Here is a 20,263-nt window from a genome sequence, read left to right as displayed (position 1 = left end):
TCAATTTTCTTAATTTTTGCTTGTCTGAAAAGCTTATTTCTCCATCAATTTTGAATGAGATCCTTTCTGGGTGCAGTAATCTTGGCTGTAGATTTTTCCCTTTCAGTACTTTATATATCTTGCCATTCCCTTCCGGCCTGCAGAGTTTCTGCTGAAAGATCAGCTGTTAAGCATATGGGGTTTCCCTTGTATGTTATTTGTTGCTTCTCCCTTGCTGCTTTTAATATTCTTTCTTTGTATTTAGTCTTTGTTAGTTTGATTAGTATGTATCTTGGCATGTTTCTCCTTAGGTTTATCCTGTATGGGACTCTTTGTGACTCTTGGAGTTGAGTGACTATTTCCTTTTCCATGTTGGGGAAATTTTCAACTATGATTTCTTCAAAAATTTTCTCATACCTTTCTTTTTCTCTTCTTCTTCTGGGACCCATATAATTCGAATGTTGGTGCATTTGATATTGCCCCAGAGGTCTCCGAGACTGTCCTCAGTTCTTTTCATTCTTTTTACTTTATTCTGCTCTTCAGAAGTTATCTTCACCATTTTATCTTCCAGCTCACTGATCTATTCTTCTGCTTCAGATATTCTGCTATTCGTTACTTATAGAGTATTTTTAATTTCAGTAGGTGTGTTGTTTGACTCTATGTTTATTCTTCAATTCTTCTAGATCTTAGTTAATTGATTATTGCATTTTCTCCATTTTGTTTTCAAGGATTTTGATCATCTTTACTATCATTATTCTGAATTCTTTTTCAGGTAGTTTGGCTATTTCCTCTTCATTTATTTGGACTTCTGTGTTTCCAGTTTGTTCCTTCATTTGTGTAGTATTTATCTGCCTTTTCATTATTTTTTTTATCTTACTGTGTTTGAGGTCTCCTTTTCCCAGGCTTCAAGGCTGAATTCTTTCTTCCTTTTGGTTTCTGCCCTCCTAAGGTTGGTCCAGTGGTTTCTGTAAGCTTTCTATAGGGTGAGATTTGTGTTGAGTTTTTGTTTGTTTGTTTTTCCTCTGATGGGCAAGGGTGAGTGAGGTGGTAATCCTGTCTGCTGATGACTGGGTTTATATTTTTGTTTTGTTTGTTGTTTAAATGAGGTTGTCATGCACAGGGTGCTGCTGGTGGTTGGGTGATGCCAGGTCTTGTATTCAAGTGGTTTCCTTTGTGTGCGTTCTCACTATTTGATATTCCCTAGGGTTAGTTCTCTGGTTGTCTGGGGTCTTGGAGTCAGTGCCCCCACATCAAAGGCTCATGGCTTGATCTCTCTCCAAACACCACCCTAGGTCCAATCTACCAAGATTTTCACCCAACATGAAAGGGCCTTTATTTGAGTTCCAAAGCCAGTGTGCAACATTAACATTCTATATGAAGCCTGGCTGCAGTCCACCATGTTGCAAAGAGTCTGACACAACTGAGCAATGGAACAATAAAATCATTCAATATAAATAAATATGATTAACATGATATGGTTGCACTTACAGCTACAATTTCATTGCTTGGTTTCCTTTTGCCTCTTCTGCTTTTTGTTCTCTGTTCAATCTTTCCTGCATTCTTTTTGAATAATTTTTAAAGTGCTTAGGATTCTACTTTATCTACTGGATTTTCAGTTATTTTTCTAAGCATTAAAATATACATTTTTGAGCTTTCACAGTCTACTTAAGAGTTCATTTCATTACCACCCCGTATAAAATTGAAAACTATACAATTATATAAGTCCATTTAATATGTACCCCCCTCATTATTTATGTTATAATTATCTTACATATGATATCTACATATAGTACATTATAAGTATCACAAGGCAGTGTTATGATTTGGCTTTTTAATTTTCTGTGCATTTTAAAGATACTGAGATGAAAATACTCTTTCATATTTACAATTTCTGATATTCTTGATTCATTCTTGAAGATTTAAGATTCCATCTGGTGTTATCGCACTTCAGCTTGAATAACTTCCTTTAGCATTTCTTGTGTTGTAGGTCTGCTGGCAATGAATTCTCTTAGCTTACTTTTATCTGAAAATGTCTTTAATTTGTCTTCAGTCTCAAAGGATATTTTCACTATACATAGATTTCTGGGTTAACAGGATTTTTCTTTTTCCTTCTCTGTACTTAAAAAATATCATTTCACTTTTCCTAGACTCTATAGTTACTGATAAGAAGGCAGTGCTGATTTGAAGTACAGTGTCCTGGAAGGTAACCTGCCATTTTCTCTGACCACTATCAAAATTTTCTCTTTACTGTTGGTGTCCAACAGAATATGATGTGCATAGGTACAGTTTTCTTCAAATTAATCTTGTTTGAAGTTCACTGAGTTTCTGGATCTGTAAATGTATACATTTCATCAAATTTTAAAAAAACGTGGCCATTATTTCTTCAAATATTTTCCTTTACCATTCTCTTTCTTGTCTTCTTCTGAGACTCCAATTACATATATGTTAGACATTTTTACTTATGTTACATAGATCTCTGAGGCTCTATTTGTTATTCTTTAGTTTTTTAAATCTTTCTTCTGGGACTTACCCAGTGGTCCAGAGGTTAAAACTCCACCTTCCAGTGCAGGGGATGTGGGTTCAATCCCTAGTCAGGGAACTAAGTTCCCACATACAGTGGAGTATGACCAACAATTAAAAAATTAAAAAAACTCTTTTCTTTCTGTTCTTAAGAATAAAATTTGCTTCTGTTCTATCTTTAGGTTCATTGACACCTTCTATTATTTCCAATGGATGTAGTTCAGTGAATTTTTATTTCAAATATATTTTCAGTTCTGGAATCTCCATTTGTTTCTTTTTTGTAGTTTCCATTTACTATATTTTTTACTCATTGTGAGTGTACCTTTCTAGCCTCATTGAGTATGGTTATAAACGCTGTTTTAAAATCTTTGCTAATTCCCACCTTTGGGTCATCTTGGAATTAGACTTTTATCTTCAGAAGGGGTCACATTTTTTTGGTTCTTCATATCTTATATAATTTGGGATTGTATTATGTGAATGTATGATGCAAATATTTTGAAGCAAAGACTCTAAAATCTGTTCGAATTCTGTGAAGAGTACTGATTTGTTTGTTTTAGCAAGCAATTAATTTGATTATATACAAGGTGAAAACTATCTCTTGGGTGGCAGCTCAAACTTCAGTTCAGTTCTTTCATCTCCAGCTGTGCTAGCTTGTATCTCGGAGAAGGCAATGGCACCCCACTCCAGTACTCTTGCCTGGAAAATCCCATGGACGGAGGAGCCTGGTAGGCTGTAGTCCATGGTGTCGCTAAGAGTCGGACACGACTGAGCGAATTCCCTTTCACTTTTCACTTTCATGCATTGGAGAAGGAAATGGCAACCCACTCCAGTGTTCTTGCCTGGAGAATCCCAGGGACGGGGGAGCCTGGTGGGCTTCCGTCTATGGGGTCTCACAGAGTCAGACACGATTGAAGCGACTTAGCAGCAGCTTGTATCTGCTCCACACATTCATGATTCAGGAGTCAGTCAAAACTTTGGGTTTTATTTTTACACGGAATTGGGAGCTTCCTCATCCACCTTTCCGCTTTCCAGAATTCTAGCTTAAGGGCTTCCCTGGTGGCTCAGTGGTAAAGAATCCACCTGCCAATACAGGAGACACAGATTCGATCTCTGGTTCAGGAAGATCCCACATGCCACAGAGGAACCAAGCACACGACCCTCAACTATTGAGCGTGCTCTAGAGCCTGGGAGCTGAAATGCTGGGCTCCTGTGTTGAAGCTACTGAAGCTCATGTGTCCTAGAGCCTCTGCTCTACAACAAGAGCAGCCACCTCAATGAGAACCTCCTACACCACAACAAAGAGTGGCCCCCACTTGCCGCAACTGAGAAAGTCTGCAACAACAAAGACCCAGCACAGCCAAAAACAAATAAATAAAATTATTAATTTAAAAACAGTATTCTAGCTTCATTTTCCAGGGGCTGTTGTTGCACTGAACCCTGTTCCTGGGGTCTTCAAACTAAAAAGATTGTGGTTTTTCTACTGGAGTTAGTCACCCGAAGTGACATTAACCTCACCATGCATACCCTCAGTCGAAAAAGCCATAAAATGGGGAAATCATTCTGCACTGAGCCTGCTTCTAAGTTTTGAATCTGAAGTTCCTTTCAGAATCTACCTACTTATTTTGACTCTCTAGGGTTGTCAGGTAGTTTTTCTCGCATACTTTACAGTTTCTATATGTGAAGATACCAGGTTCAACAGCACATACTTAGCCATACTAGAAGTGGAAACAAGTGAAAAACGTTTAGGAAACACTCTTTTGCACCTCCCAGTTCCTCTCAAAATATTTAACCTTCATTCACTACCTCACCTAGTGATATTTGGTTTTGGTTTTAGGTAGAAACATAAGTCAGAGCTTCCTTGATCACCCTGCCAAGTACATGAGAAGATGTGGAATGAAAGTACAGCATAAAGTTAAATGATAAAATGATAAAACATTAATCAGATCTGGCAGTAACACTGGCAGCATTTAATCCCAAAGCAATGAGGCTTATACGGGTTCATGACTACCGGAGATAATCTACATGGTACTTTGCCACGTTATTTATTTTACCCTAGTTTTTTGATCTCAGATATCTCTATATCTTGCCTCATTGAAAACTGCAATAGGTAATATCCTATGAGAAACAGGATATTGAAAATAATATCCTTAGTCAGTGATACAGAATCAGTAAGTGCACATTTCCTTCCCATAATAGTCCTTACCATCTCTTAAGAGCTTCTGTATGCCAAGTATCTTGCTTATCCCTTTATAATAATTGCCATTTAATCCTTCATAAGCATTCTGTGAGGCAGTTCCCATAATTAGCCCCATATTTTGGAGGAAGATACCAGAGTTCAGAGAGGTGAAATGAGTTAACCGAGATTACACAGCAAATGGCAGAAACCTGTCAGTCTCCTTAAAGAAAAGAAACAGTGAAGTATAGGTCTTCAGAATCATGAAGGACATGCCTTTTACTATGAAGAGAGAAAAGGGAAGTCTTTCTAAGCAAAGAGAAATAGGTGGAGATGCTAAAAGTCAAAGTTATAGAATGCAATTCCTCCTTCTGCTAATAATTAATATTAAAATACTCCTCTTTTAGATCTATATATTTCATATTGACAGCTTTCATGTTAAAAAGAGCTTTGCTTCAGGGCTCAAAAACACTAACCAGAACCATAACACAAGGATCAAACAATTCTGTGCAAAACTCACACCAGGGTTCCATTTCAGCTCATTTCATTTACCATCCTTAAGCCTTCTTCATCTTCCAGAAAAACCCTCTAGACAGGAAGGTGATTCACCAGAAAGAAGTCAGGGCCATCAAGAAGTGAAGATGTCTGACTCATCCCTCCATAATCTGCATTTGGTGAGTATTTCTAGAAAACACAGCAATGTGTCACAGCCCTACACATTTGAGGGATAGTCTTGCCCGATTTTGTAAACTTTGCATAAATCTATAAGTTTTAAACAACTGTGGAATACGAGAGACTAGAAGGCAGACAATGTAAAATGGAAACAAGAGAATGGATCGTGACTGAAAGCATAATAAATGTTTGTGTTCTGACACATGGGGCTGTTCAATATTTATATTTATTACACATGCTAAATTGTTAGCTGAGACTTTGGAATGGGGAGATACTGTGAGTGGAATAAAGATGAGAAGGAATGAGAGAAGAGGAAAGGGGGATGTACATATGAGTTCCAGGAAGGGTTTAAATGAACACTGTCCACTGATATCATGCCAGGGAAGTATTGCCCATATTCACGTATTTCCAGTCCTTTATTGCTATTTTTAAAAATGCATATTAAATGTATCCAGTGAAATCATTCAAATACATACAAAGATGAGTAATTACTTTGTCCTATCCGCAAGTCTTTTTTATAAGATATATTCTTCACTGTCCCAGCAAATGCCACTAGAACTTCCTCTGACCAAGAACAATCCATTGCCATTTTAGGAGGTACATTTCATGTCAGATGTGACCTCCTGCCACTACTAATGCCATCTCATCTCCAGGATCATTCTCAAAACCACGTAAAGCCTAACAACTCGACTATGTAACTGTTTAACCTTACTTTTTACACACAAAAATTATTAAATATGTGTAACTGTCTGGTGGGGGGAGACTAACATAATAGATGTCAATCAGGCAATAGTTAGACTACATTTCATAAAAGGGAAGGTAATGCTTTCTTCAAAAAGTAAAGTCATCACTCCTTATTTAACTGACATAATATTTATACCCTGAGTTTTAAATGGCCGCTACAAATAGAAGTCAGGAGAGGCTAAATTCTCTACGGAAATCGAGCCCTGAAATTCTACCTGTTTAAGGGTTCTATTTTATGTGTACATAGGAATCTTACTGCTATGATACAGATGTCCATAGTAAGTCAGGTATGCCTAATTCTATGAAAAAAATCTGAAATTAAGTAAACACTACCTGCCTGAAGACTGTTACTTCCTCAGAGTGCTCAACAGAAGGGTGCACGGAGTTTCTGCAGAGGCTGTTCGGCAGGTTGGCAGTCCTGGAATACCTACATCAGAAAAGAGAAATTCAGATGATCATTTCTGCAGTGATCCAGATGGCTTATAGGTACAGCTTCATTAGGGACATTCAGCATGAATACTGAGCAAACAGGACTGCATTGGTACTGTTGAAAGGGTAAAATAAAAGCACATGTGTAATGTCTAAGTATTGTCATTGGTCTGCACTGACCCCTACAAGATCACATAAAGGAAGAGGCAGAATGGTGCTCTGAAATTCCATCTTCCACTTCTAGTCAGTCCTGGGCTGTTCTAGCTGCATTGTTATTTGACCCTCTTCATAGTCAGCCAGTACTGCCATTGGGGTTTTCCATTTTGCAGAAAGATGAAGCCAACCTGCCAACCTGTCAGCAAGAGTACCTCTCTGGTTTTGTGGTTCAGTTCAGTTCAGTCGCTCAGTCGTGTCTGACTCTTTGTGACCCCATGAATCGCAGCACGCCAGGCCTCCCTGTGCATCACCATATCCCAGAGTTCACTCAGACTCACGTCCATCGAGTCAGTGATGCCATCCAGCCATCTCATCCTCTGTCGTCCCCTTCTCCTCCTGCCCCCAATCCTTCCCAGCATCAGAGTCTTTTCCAATGAGTCAACTCTTCGCATGAGGTGGCCAAAGTACTGGAGTTTCAGCTTAAGCATCATTCCTTCCAAAGAAATCCCAGGGCTGATCTCCTTCAGAATGGACTGGTTGGATCTCCTTGCAGTCCAAGGGACCCTCAAGGTTTTGTGGCGGTCTATGCCAAATCATTTGGCCAGTCTGAAGGGTACTTTGTGGGTCAGTTTACCTACTTTCTTTTGAAACCCTAGTGTCCATGAGAATCAGAAGGAATCTGACAACAGAAGGAACAAAGGTTTGTGGTCCTACTAGCCTGAGTTTCAATTCTAGTAATGTATTTCACTATCTCTGTGTCTTATATAGCTGCTGAACTCCATTGAGCCTCACTTTTCACTTCTGTCAAATGGGCATAATAATATATATATGAAGGGTATATTTATAAAGAGAATATTTTTTTTTTAATTAGGACAAAACACCAAGCACAATTTCCTGGCACATGTTAGGGACTTGTATGCAGGTCAAGAAGCAACACTTAGAACTGTTCTTGGAACATGGAACAATGGACTGGTTCAAAATTGGAAAAGGAATATATCAAGGCTGTATATTGTCACCCTGCTTATTTAACCTATATGCATAGTACATCATGAGAAACACTGGGCTGGATGAAGCACAACCTGGAATCAAGACTTCCAGGAGAAATATCAACAACCTCAGATATGCAGATGATACCATTTTAATGGCAGAAAGTGAAGAGGAACTAAAGAACCTCTTGATGAAGGTGAAAGAGAAGAGTGAAAAAGCCAGCTTAAAATTCAGCATTCAAAAAACAAAGATTGTGGCATTCAGTCCCATCACTTCACAGCAAATAGATGGGAAAAAGTGGAAACTGTGACAGACTTTATTTTCCTGGGCTCCAAAATCACTGTGGACAGTGACTACAGCAACGAAATTAAAAGATGCTTGCTTCTTGGAAGAAAAGTTAAGACCAACCTAGACAGAGTATTAAAAAGCAGAGACATCACTTTGCTGACAAAGGTCCATATAGTCAAAGCTATAGTTTTTCCAGTAGTCATGTACAGATTTGAGAGTGGGACCATAAAGAACAGTGAGTGCCAAGAACTGATGCTTTCACATTGTGATGCTAGAGAAGACTCCTGAGAGTCCCTTGGACAGCAAGGAAATCAAATCAGTTAATCCTAAAGGAAATCAACTCTGAATATTCATTGGAAGGACTGATGCTGAAGCTAAAGATCCAATATTTGGCCACCTGATGCAAAGAACCAACTCACTGGAAAAGACCCTGAAGCTGGGAAAGATTGAGGGCAGGAGGAGAAGAGGAAAGATTGAGGGCAGAGGATTAGGTGCTTGGATGGTATCACTGACTCAATGACATGAGTTTGAGCAAATTCTGGGAGACAGTGAAGGACAGGGAAGCCTGGCGTGCTGCAGTTCATAGGGTCGAAAAGAGTTGCACAAGACTTAGCAACTGAACAACAAAGAACATGAAACAGACAGAGAATAAGTAACCAAAACATATAAGGAACTACTAAAATCAAGAAAAAAGATGAACAAACATAGGGAAAAATGGTTGTTCAAAGAAGAAATCTCAATGAACAATGAACATTAAAAAAAAAGCTCAGAATCACTAGAGTAAAATGCATATTTGCATATTATATTAATGGAATTCCATTTTTATTTTGTTAGAATAGTAAACACGGAAAAGGTAGACAAAAGCCAGTGTTGTCTAAGATGTAGGGGAAAAAATAGCATAATACTCTAGTTTACCTCTGGCCAAATCATGAATTGGTATATCTTTCTGGTGAGCAATTTCATTATATTTATCAAAAGTAATACTACAATATCCTATGGTATACTGATTCTTCCTACAGGGTATCCTGGACTCAAGCAACACGGACACAAGAAGACACATACTAAAATAATACTGAAGTGTTTTTGTTTTTGTACAGCAAACTTTGGAAATGATCTAAAGGTGGCACTGGAAATGGAATAGGTCAATAAAATGCACTATATGTATAGGATGGAATATTATGGAGCTGTTAAAATTGATCAATTGATTTTTATGGCATCAATGCAGCTAATTTTTGTAAATACTGTGATGTTAAAAAAGCAACAAGGAAAGATTTAAACATTAAATATTCAAACAAAATAGTGTATATTGGTTGTTGGTATATATGTGTGTGTGCATAAAAAATACAAACAATACACTAGTTAAAAACATCCTAAATTTATAGTAGGGAACTTTTGGTAGACAGCTGAGACAGTAAAGAGTGGAAGGAAGGCCAGATGTGGTACTTAACAGGGAATTTGGTTTCATCAGTAATTGCTTTGAAAAGAAACAAACACACAAACTGGAAGTAAATCTGACTAAACATAAACAGATGCTCCTTTTTAGATAGTAGGAATACAGATGCCTATTACACTACCTTTTGGACTTGTCTGTATCTTTACATTTTTCTCGAAATAAAGGAAGTAAAGGGAAAGGGAGGGAGGAAGAAAGGAAGGGAGGGGAGACAGGAGGGAGGGGAGAAGGAGACAGGGAGGAAGACGTCCATCACCAGTTCCTGTGTACACTTAAACTGGCCTCGGGTGGTTGGTTTCTTTAAGGATGCAACTCAAAACCGGTTTCATTATCAGTGAGAAGGATGGTGATTCCTCCCTGGTTGGCTCAGCTCAGAGGACTGAATTTAAGTTCAGCCAGTAGAGGGAACCATCTGTCATTTGGAAAGACACTCAGCCCTTAGCCAGGAGACCCCTTCTGCACATACCAGCGCCTCTGGGAAGAGGGAACATACATTTACAGACCAAGGAAACTTGGAGCACACCATGGACATCTTTTCAACCTTTCTAAAAGGTTCGCTGTAATTTTGTAGAATCAAGGGAACAATATGTCTGATTAGTTCTTCAGCCGACTGAGCGATTTTGTTTTTTATATTTCTCTCCTTGAAGTGAGTTTGCCATTAACCTTGTATGTTCTAGGGTTTGAAATTAAATTCTCCCCCCTCCAAAACGGAATTTTTGCTTTAAAATAAAAGTTAGCTTTAAGATAATTTATTTCTACTAGTAATACTGAAAGACTCTCTTTGAGGTGAGGAGGTCATTCTTTAAAGAGACTAGAATTGCAAAGAGTGTTCCTTTTCTTCTTGGAGGGAGAATCTGTGGAGGAAAAAAAAAGCTTGCAGGAAAGTTCAATAATCATGAAGTGAAAGCCCCAGAAGATCCAATGCTTCCTCCTGGGCCAATACTGTGTTGAAAAATGCCTTCTATGTACACTTCCTTGAGAGACCTTAAGTTCTTGAAGAATCAGTTAGCTAAACTCTTAAAGGAAAATTTGGCAATCCCTGTATCTACATAATGCACCCATGAGGGCAGAAGGCACCAAGGCAACGCTGGACATGCCTCAATTGCTTCGCCCCATCACAGACCTTATATTTAAATATTGCCATCCTTTTGTGTCATCCTAGAAGAAGGGATTTGGGTTGGTTTCTAACAACAAAACAAACACATAATGTAGAAAGGGGATGTTATAAAAGAGTTACCAGTGTAAATGTGCTATTTTGTCCCTTTGAAATTGGGTGATGATAAACACAATTCCACACACGGAAATCAGACTTTGCAGAGCTACTACATGGAATCATTTAATTTGTCTGAGTAAGTACTTACAATAATGTGGCTGCTCTGCACTGCAATAAACATTGGCTTTTCAAATGAACAAATGAAATATGTGATAACTCCTTATTAACAGAACTGCAGCAAAGGACATTAACCAAGGGGGTGGTGCACCAAAGAAGACTCATGGGGGAAGAGAAAAAAATCCCACTCCAATGCTCTGAAAATGAAAATAAAGAATCTTATGGCCCCTGATTCTACATTTTTTTTTTTTTTTTTTTTGCTCCTGGCTAAAAACAGGGTGGAGGCCTCACAATGAAGTGATAGAGAACTGTTGCTATTTTGGGTTGTCACAAGGTAACTTATCACACTGCTCAGGACACATGAGGACACTATCAATTTGTTCCTCCAGATCATAAACCAGAGGATGCTTTAGTAAAATAGCATAGGGAGAACAATTTTGCGTGGTGGTTAAGAATGTTCATTTGAATCCTGGGCTCCACCAGCCAATTAAGTGCATGACTTTATCGGAATCATCAATCTCCTTTAATGCTCATTTTCCTCGTTGGTAAAATGCAGCAAATAATTTTGCCTTCCTCATTGAGTTATAAGGGGTACATTTTATGTAAAGGGCCTGGAACATGGTTAGAATTTAACAGAAGTAGCTACCATCACCTTTTCTTTTTTTTTTAAGCATCAGCATCATTATTATTATGTTTAACAGTATCCTCATTATTATATTTAACAGTATCCTCGTTTTCATCCATTATCCTCATTTTCATTGAAAATTCATTAAAAGCACAACCCACCATGCTGTTTGGTAATTAGTGACTTTCATTCACTTAACAAAGTATTTAATGAGTATCTAGTAAGTGCCAGACTCTATGATACAGGATGGGGTATGAAGGTGATCAAAATCAAAAGTGATCTATGCCTTCTGGAGCCTACTAGAGGAGACAAACAGTAGTCAAACAGTCCCACAGGGAGTGAGTATTTTCCACCTGCAGGGAGAGCTCCAGAGGAAGGAAGCAAATCCTTTTCAGAGATACTAAAACAAACGAAGTTGGATTTAATGTGAGAACTGAAGTATGGCTTTCTAGGGAGAGAGAATACAACATTCAGGGGCAGAGTAGTATCTTCATTGTTACTGAAAGTCAGTGCAAAATCGTCCATTGAATGGCCCATTTTAATTGAAGAACTATACCTCCACTACCTGGGGCTTCCCAGGTGGCTCAGGGGTAAGGAATCTGCCTGCTAATGCAGGAGACACAGGTTCAATCCCTGGGTTGGAAAGATGCTCCAGACGAGGAAATGGCTACCCACTCCAGTATTCTTGCCTGGGAAATCCCATGGATAGAGGAGCCTGGACAGCTACAGTCCAGGCTTGCTAAGAGTTGGACATGACTTAATGACTAAAATAACAACAGTCTCCAATAACTACTTGGCACTGGGCACCTGTGCTGAGCCCTGGGACATAACAGTAAGCAAGACAGATATGAATTCATGCCCTAAATCTTTCCTCCCCATACTTATTCCTCAGTATGAAAACTGCACTAAAGCCAATGTTCACTTCGTAAACCAGTAAATTCCACCTTCAGTTTTGATCCCAAAGAAATTCTACCAGAGTGAAAAACTATGATGCTTTCCCTGGTCAGACAAAGAATTCCCTTTCTGCCTTAGAGACCAGGAAACTTACAACCAAATTTAGTTCTTCCATCCTATGGGTTCATACTAGTAAAGATGATCACAATTCTGTCTTATGGTTATTTTATTATTTGCACATTACCTTTAATTTAGTAAACAGCTTCAAATTCTGTGGGAAGTTGGCTAAAAGAGAGGAGGGAAGGGAAACTAAATGAGGAAAATAAGGGGAGGTTTTTGAGGTCTGGAATTGTTCAAGGTGCTGTTTGCAGTTTTCATAGCATCTCACACAGATGTTGAATGGAAAGCACTTAATAACTTTGGACTGATGCATGGATCAACGTTGAATACACAGCTTTCTTGGCTCAACATGCGTTCCATTATGGGGGATGGGAGGGACTGAAACTTGCCTAGTGAAGTGAAAGTCGCTCAGTCTTGTCCGACTCTCTTCAACCCCATGGACTGTACAGTCCATGGAATTCTCCAGGCCAGAATACTGGGGTGGGTAGCTGTTCCATTCTCCAGATCTTCCCAACCCAGGGATTGAACCCAGATCTCCCACATTGCAGGCGGATTCTTTACCAGCTGAGCCACCAGGAAAGCCCTGAAACTTGCCTGCTTCGCATTGATTTTCAGTTTGAGAGGGAGAACTCAAAAAAGTAGGTGAAAAATTTAGCATGGTTGTCACTTGTCAAACATTTCAGTAACCAAAGAGAAGAACCATGGAGACCACAAAAAGAGCATCGTAAGAGAACGTTAAAGTATCCTGAGAGATTTATTTCAGGCAATAAGGTCCCTGTAATAGAACATTTCTCTCTGTTACTTTAGTGCTAGTCAAAACAAGAGAAATGTCATAGTTTAAACTGATGTCTAAGTAACAGGAAAATGTTAAGTTGCTTTATGACAAAATGGAAATATATTTGTAATTCTATTTCCTGGTGTTCTCTCACTTATGCTGGGGGGAAAAAAAAAAAAAACCTGTTAGTCCTTTTGATTTAAAACTCCCCATTGGGATAACTAAACTATAATCTGTCTGGTTAACTACCAGGAAGAGGAGGAATAAATTTAAAAGAAATTTAGAAGACACCCACTTTATCAATATCAGAGCATTGTGGAGTTCAGTCTTATTTATAGCTAAATCTACCCCATTCTCACACACACACATATACACACACACGAATGTTGCATTCAAGAGGTATTAAAACATTTCATTCCTGTTCTTAGCTCGACATACTAATGAGAGTTTCTGAATTAATCTCTGATCATGAACTGCCTGTTGATGTAAAATAACAGCAGTAAAGAGTGTACAGCTTGCTTCAAGTAGCTAGCTAAGGCCAGTTTCATAATGCTTCAGTTCTTTGACAGGTAGAAAATTAAATCAATCCTGTATTCACCTAAGATTAAATCATTTCTGTATTCTCCTAAGATTGAATCATTTCTACATTCCTCAGAAACTCTACAGTACTAAAAAGTATATCACTTTTCCAACAAGTTGATAAGCTGAGAAGAAAATAATATTAAGGGATTGTACTTGAGGAAATAGTTAAAAGGGGAAACTCAGAAAACAAGCTGGTGGAGATATATAATGAGGAGATTCTCAAAACGTCAAGGTGAGAGAAGGAAGGAATTATAGCTGAATAACTTCTTTTTTAAGGTAAGTTATTCCTTAAACCAATTACCAAAATGTGAGAGTTCCTCTCATGGTTCTCAACCTTACAGTCTGAAAGGGAACTTCTTATAACTCAAGACTAAGAGAGCCAATTACTTCAGCACCAAGCTACATCCTAAATCCCTGGACTTGGCAGTTCAAAAAAAAAAAAAAAACCTCTTGGAAAGTGTTCTTATAAAATCTTCACTAACAGCTCTGACTTTATAAATGTAGATTTTAAAAGGATGAATGAAAACTAACCAATTAGATAGCAAAGTAAGGAAGAGAAAGCACTGAATAAAAGGCCCACTAGAGTTTCAGTTACATCTCCACGAATAACTAGCTCTGAGACTTAGATTATATTTATAACGAAAATCATAATCATGAAAAATTAAAAATCACACAACATATAGCATGCCAAAGACCTACCATACATTAGCTAATATAGCCCTTATTACAGCCTGAGAAGTTCTCATGGAGCTGAGTATCTTGTCCAAGTGGACCCTGCAGTCCTGAGTGGTAGAATGAGGATTCGAACACAAGACTCTCAGACCCCAAACCCCAGCCTTTAATGACCCATTCTGCAGAAAGTTCGGAAACTTCTTAAGATGATCTAAAAGGTTTCTATCAGCAATGAGGTGCTAAAATTTATGAGGCAAGATACTATAGCAGAAAAAGCTCAGGTTCTGAAGTGACTTTGTGGCCCAGGAGAGCAGCTTCTTCCCTAAGCCATGGATCCTCAGATAACACTGCTTACTTTACAGGCTGTCCTAAAGCTTAGAGACAATACTAGAGCTATATGGACTGTAGTCCGCCAGGCTCCTCTATCCATGGAATTCTCCAGGCAAGAATACTGGAGTGGGTAGCCATTTCCTTCTCCAGGGGATCTTCCTAAGCCACAGATCAAATCCGGGTCTCTTGCACTGCAGAAGATTCTTAACCATCTGAGCTACCAGGGAAGCCCAATAATAATGACAGCTAAAATTAACACAAGGCTTATTATGTGTCTGGGACTGAGCCTTTTTCACACATTAAATCATGCAATCACAGTGACCTAAAGAATATCGTTATTTTTATTCCTGTTTTGCAGATGTGGAAACAGAGGCAAAAACAGTTACCTGACTTAAATCATAGTAACTAAACTGCAGATCTGGGATTTCAATCCAGACAGACTGACTCCCTCAAGAAATCAGATGTATTGCATATAGGACACATATTGATACAAAAAGGACCTCTGTTATTTCCCCAAATCTACATTAATCCCACCCAGAGTTCAAGATAAATTCAGGAGAACAGAACAAACCATACAGACATCCAGGTGGTTTGATCCTTGGGTTGGGAAGATACCCTGGAGAAGGAAACAGCTACCCACTTCAGTACTCTTCCCTGGAGAATTTCATGGACAGAGGAGCCTGGCGGGCTACAGTGCATGTAGCTCTAGTATTGTCTCTAAACTTTAAGACAGCCTGTAAAGTAACCAGTGTTGTCTGAGGATCCATGGCTTACAGAAGAAGCAGCTCTCCTGGGCCACAAAGTCACTTCAGAACCTGAGTTTTTCCCATTATCATATCTTGCCTCCATTATCGTATCAGAAAATCAGAAGAAAAAAAAAAAATCTGACATCAATAGGAACTAGCCAGATAGTGATACATCACATATACCACATATACGCATGCACATATATGGCTAAGATTTGTTTCGTTCTCTATATCCTGTCTGATTGCTCCCTTCATGCTGATATCTTATTACTTTCATTTTACTTATAAAATCACCATAGCTCCATAAAAGTTGCTTTTCTGCTTTCAATCTGGGAGAAATTCAGTCTCTTATAAAGATTTATTTTACTAATATATTTTATTTAACCCGAATATAAAAGTATTTCAACATGAAATAAAAACTAACAAGACATTTTACATTTACATATAAGTGAAGAAGGGCTTTCCAGGTGGCAGTAGTGGTAAAGAATGCATTTGACAAGGCCGGAGACATAAGAGACTTGGATTATATTCATGGATCAGGAAGATCCCCTGGAGGAAGGCATGGCAACCCACTCCAATATTCTTGCTTGGAGAATGCCATGGACAGAGAAGACTGGTGGGCTACAGTCCATAGGGTCACAAAGAGTCAGACACAACTGAAGCGACTCAGCATGCACACATGCATAAATGATGTATTCAAAATTCTTAATATGTTGTACATTTACAACCCATCTCAAGTCAGAAAAACCATGTTTCAATGTTCAGTAACAACACGCTGCCAGTGGCTACCATAGTGGACAACGCAGGACTAGAGTGACTGGCTTCCTGGTGGGTATTTTAGTTCTCTTTTCTTGGGCTGGTCAAAGTCCCCAGAAAAGTGTTGTCCAGTCTCCTGCCTGAGTGCCACTGTTCTGGGATCCACATGTGGGAAAGAGCAGTAGCCCCAGTATACAGACTTTCACTTGATCCCCATTTTTATCTTCATAGCTCTGTCCTTACCTATGCACAGTGACCCCCAGCACAGACCCTGCGCTTCACCTTTTCCTGCATGGAGGGAGGGAAAGAGGGACAGTTCCCAGGACTAACTATTCAGGTTAGTCAACGACTCTGGGGATCTAATGATTATTTATTGTTTTCTCAACATTCTTTTTTACATTCCTTCACTCCTACTTTCATAGATTTATAATGCCACTAATTCCTGACCCCTTCTGGAATCTGTACAGATTTCACCTTTTATCCCTTCTAAATCAGTCTCTGAACTTTTAAGGCAGCTTCTACAATTACATTGTTATCGTCTCCTCAATTCTTTTTGTTCGCATGTTCCCCCTTTTTATTTTTTTTAATTTTAATTTTTTGATTTTGCATATTTTTCCAATGAAACACATTCTTTTTTATATTTGAGTAATCCCTTTTTTGTCATAGTATATTACACTTTTCTTCCCACAATTTGCCTTCTCTTTTTTGTTTGACTTTTTCCTGCTATAAAGAAATTCAAAGTGGTGTTTTTCGTTTGTTTGTTTCTGCCAGTTTTAATATTTATGAGCTTCCCTGGTAGCTCAGATGGAAAAGAATCCACCTGCAATGCAGGAGACCCAGGTTCAGTTCCCTGGGTCAAGAAGATTCCCTTTATATCTTGACTTCTTTCGATTTGTCCTTAGAGTACCATTTGATTTGATTTGAAATGCTACTGTCATCATACCGGGGTCTTTTTCTGAGTCCTCTTTTTAATTAAACTTCTTATTTTGAGGTATTTGTAGATTTACATGTAAGTTGTTAGAAAAAACTACAGAGAGATTTGAAGTACCCTTTACCCAATTTCTCCCAATGGTAACATCTTGCAAATCTACAGTACAGTAGCAGAATACTGACTTGAATACAGTCAAGATACAGAATATTTTCATTACCATAGCCATCCTTATACTGCCCTTTATAGCCACACCCATTCCCCTCTCACCTCACACTTCCTTAACCCTTGACAACCACAAATCTGTTCTTCATTTATATATTTTTCTTATTTGAAGAATGCTATATAAATGGAATCATACAAATATAATCTTTGGGGATTGGCTTTTTCCCCTATGGTCTAAATCCCTGAAGATTGCACTAAGTAGTTAGTTTCATGTATCAGTAACTCATTGCTGAGTAGCGCCTCCATGGTGTGGATATACTATTGTTTTTTAATCCACTTACCCAATATAGTCATCTGTGTTGTTCCCAGTTTTTGGCTATTACAAATAAATCTACTATGAACATTCATGCACAAGTTTTATGTGAACATACATTTTCATTTCCTCAGGATAAATAAGTGAATACTTTGATAAGAAACTGTGAAACTATTTTCCAGAGTCCTGTTACCATATCGCATTCTCAGCAGCAATATATCGTTTGTCTGCATCCTCATTAGCATTTGGTGTGGTCAATATTTTTTTTAAGCCAGTAAAGTAGGTATATAGTGATGTATCACTGTGGTTTTAATTTACATTTCCCTTTGAGAGTCCCTTGGACTGCAAGGAGATCCAACCAGTCCATTTTGAAGGAGATCAGCCCTGGGATTTCTTTGGAAGGAATGATGCTAAAGCTGAAACTCCAGTACTTTGGCCACCTCATGTGAAGAGTTGACTCATTGGAAAAGACTGTGATGCTGGGAGGGATTGAGGGTAGGAGGAGAAGGGGACAACAGAGGATGAGATGGCTGGATGGCATCACTGACTCGATGGACGTGAGTCTGAGTGAACTCCGGGAGTTGGTGATGGACAGGGAGGCCTGGCGTGCTGCGATTCATGGGGTCACAAAGAGTCGGACACGACTGAGCGACTGAACTGAACTGAACTGATGGCTAATAATGTTAAACATATTTTGATGTTCTTACTTGCCTTCTATAAAACCTCTTTAGTGAAATATCTCTTCATGATTTCTAACTGGATTGCTTTTTTTTTTTTTTTACTGTTGAGTTTGAGAGGTCTTTATATAATTTAGATACTAGTCCTTTGTCAGATATATGCTTTGTATATGTCTTTTGATCCACTTATCAGGGTCTTTTCCCCTTCCTGGATCATAACCTTGTTGTGGTGAAGGGGCTTACATAACTCAATGAAGCTATGAGCCACTCTGTGCAGAGCCGCCCAAGATGCACGGGTCATAGTGAAGAGTTTCGACAAAACGTGGTCCACAGGAGAAGGAGATGGCAACCCGCTCCAGTATTGCTTCCAGAACCCCATGAACAGTGTAAAAAAGCAAAAACACACGACACCGAAAGATGAACCCTAGTAGGTCGGAAGGTGTCAGTAAATCCTAAAGGAAATCATCCCTGAATGTTCACCGGAAGGACTGATTCTGAGACTGACTACTTTGGCCACCTATTGTGAAGAGCTGACTCATTGGTAAAGATCCTGATGCTGGGAAAGATTGAAAGCAAAAAGAGAATGGGGAGGTAGAGGATGAGATGGTTAGATAGCATCACCGACTCAATGGACATGAATGTGCGCAAACTCTGGGAGACAGTGGAACAGAAGAGCCAGGCCTGCTGCATCCATTGAGCCACAAAGAGTCGGAAATGACTTAGTGACGGAACAGCAACAACAACAATCACGGTCTTTTACAGAGCACAAGTTGTAATTCTGATGATATCTAATACATCATACTTTTTTCCTTTTATGAATTGTACCCTAATGTCAAATCTAAGATCTCTTTGCCTACTACTGGATCCCAAGGATTTTCTCTTATGTTTTCTTCTAAAAGTTTTATAGCTTCATGTTTTATATTTAAGTCCATTATACATTTTGAGGTAATTTTCACAGAATGTATAAGACTTAGTTTTCCCTCAAGAACGGTAATGCTCAAAATCACTCAAGCCAGGCTTCAACAGTACATGAACTGTGAACTTCCAGATATTCAAGCTGGATTTGAAAAGGCAGAGGAACCAGAGATCAAATTACTGACATATGTTGCATCATAGAAAAAGCAAGAGAGTTGCAGAAAAACATCTGTTTTATTGACTATGCCAAAGCCTTTGACTGTGTGGATCACAACAAACTGTGGAAAATTCTTCAAGAGATGGAAATACCAGACCACCTTACTTGCCTCCTGAAAAATCTGTATGCAGGTCAAGAAGCAACAGTTAGAACTGGACATGGAATAACAGACTGGTTCCAAATCAGGAAAGGAGTACATCAAGGTGGTATACTGTCACACTGCCTATTTAACTTATATGCAGAGTACATCATGCGAAATGCTGGGCTGGATGAAGCACAAGCTGAAATCAATATTGCCAGGAGAAATATCAATAACCTCAGATACACAAATGACACCACACTTATGGCAGAAAGCGAGGAACTAAAAAGCCTTTTGATGAAAGTGAAATAGAATGAAAAAGTTGACTTAAAACTCAACATTCAGAAAACTAAGATCATGACATCTGGTCCTATCACTTCATGGAAAATAGATGGGGAAACAATGGAAACAGTGAGACTTTATTTTGGGGGGCTCCAAAATCACTGCAGATGGTGACTGCAGCCATGAAATTAAAAGATGCTTGCTCCTTGGAAGAAAAGCTATGACCAACCTAGACAGCATATTAAAAAGCAGAGACATTACTTTGACAACAAAGGTCCATCTAGTCAAAGCTATGGTTTTTCCAGAGTGACTGAACTGAACTGAACTGAATGCCAGGATGAAGTACAGCATATCTGGAGAAGCAAAGAAAGATAAAGTGGGAAGATAGGTAAAGGAGGGACCATGGAGGACCCTCAGGTCAGTTCATTCACTCAGTCGTGTTCGACTCTTTGAGACCCT

General features: G+C 38.8%; 1 protein-coding gene across 9 annotated transcripts in view; it reads right to left on the bottom strand.

The window, feature by feature from the left end:
• Positions 1-20,263, bottom strand: part of FHIT (fragile histidine triad diadenosine triphosphatase) — a 1,524,027-nt gene that overhangs the window by 1,085,102 nt on the left and 418,662 nt on the right. For 7 of the 9 annotated variants that reach the window (XR_009492299.1, XR_009492298.1, NM_001040646.1 and 4 more), the window contains 1 exon segment: positions 6,422-6,515. The gene's annotated coding sequence lies outside the window, so the exon portion shown is untranslated. 9 annotated transcript variants of the gene reach the window in all.

This window comes from Bos taurus, chromosome 22 (genome assembly GCF_002263795.3).
Source record: "Bos taurus isolate L1 Dominette 01449 registration number 42190680 breed Hereford chromosome 22, ARS-UCD2.0, whole genome shotgun sequence".
NCBI lineage: Eukaryota > Metazoa > Chordata > Mammalia > Artiodactyla > Bovidae > Bos > Bos taurus.
Note: the sequence above shows the minus strand (reverse complement) of the source record. Positions and strands in the feature narration are given on the sequence as shown.